At 42.1% G+C, this 1,124-nt stretch overlaps 1 pseudogene; it reads right to left on the bottom strand.

Moving 5' to 3' along the window:
* Positions 1-688: 688 nt before the first annotated feature.
* LOC102495740 (dnaJ homolog subfamily B member 6-like) overlaps positions 689-1,124 on the bottom strand; it is a 1,013-nt pseudogene continuing 577 nt past the window's right edge.

Below are 1,124 nucleotides of genomic sequence, written 5' to 3'. Positions count from 1 at the left end.
GGGTGCCTTCCATTCCCAGATAGAGATGACCTGGCATGGAGACATTTCTAAAGATTACTGTTTTTTTAGATTTTTTTTTAATGCACCAAACATATTTACATTTTTTAAAAAAGCAAATGACAAAGACTCAGTTAACTAGCTTTATATTTTAAATCTACCCTTAACAGTTCATATTTAAATAATTGTCAAAACGTACTAAGTTGCCAGTACTCATGCACAACTAGAGAACATCCTTAATTTATATTAAACCAGAAATGCTTAATAAATTAATGCATTCAGTCTTTCACTACTAAATACTGAAATGCACTGAGTTATTTCTGCAGCGGGCCCGTCCTGGCAATGACAACTTCCTAGCAGGCTGACACTGTCCGGCTCACATCTCAAACACAATGGAAAGCAGATCCATGCTGGTGTTAGTTACGGTCTTGTCCGACACACACCGGAGTTGCGGCTCGCTGGATGACGTTTAATAAAAAAGCAAAGTGCACACAGAGATTTACAACAGAGATCCAAAAAATGGTCCTATGATGTGGTCCAGACCAACTCAAAGTCTCTAGCAAATTGGGGCTTTCAATGAGCTGCTTATAAATACTTTAAATTACAGTTATACAGAGAGTCAAGTTTGTGTGAATCTTCAAAAATGGTTCCTATCAATCCACACGCGCTGCTGCAACAGGGCACGTGTCTGCTAAAGGGCCAGCGTGGAACTACTTGTTACCAAGCGCAGCAACTGCTCCTTACCATTTATCGTCAGGGACTTGAGCTGGCCGTCTTCTTCCACCTCCCCCCTTTTTTGACCATTTTCGACAGTTCTCTTCGTGGTGATTTTTCTGCCATTGACTGTCTTAGTAGAAGTTGATCTAGATTTGAAGTTTCCCATCCCACTACCACCAAATGACATGGAAGAGAATGGAGGGAGGTCCCCGACTTAGTGACCCAAATGATGTAAATCCTGTATTTAAAGACAGGAACACATGGAAAGCAGAGAAAAATGACCCCGTGCCTCGGCTCCTGCTTCCTTGGGGTCCCCTGTGATTCCCAAAAGTCTCAAATGGGTCTTTGAAGAAGAATGAAAATGGGTCCCTTCTGGGACCAGCAGTTGGCGTAATGGCTATGTCACTGGA

The sequence above is a fragment of the Tupaia chinensis genome, unplaced genomic scaffold (assembly GCF_000334495.1).
Source record: "Tupaia chinensis unplaced genomic scaffold, TupChi_1.0 Scaffold000422_1, whole genome shotgun sequence".
NCBI lineage: Eukaryota > Metazoa > Chordata > Mammalia > Scandentia > Tupaiidae > Tupaia > Tupaia belangeri.
Note: the sequence above shows the minus strand (reverse complement) of the source record. Positions and strands in the feature narration are given on the sequence as shown.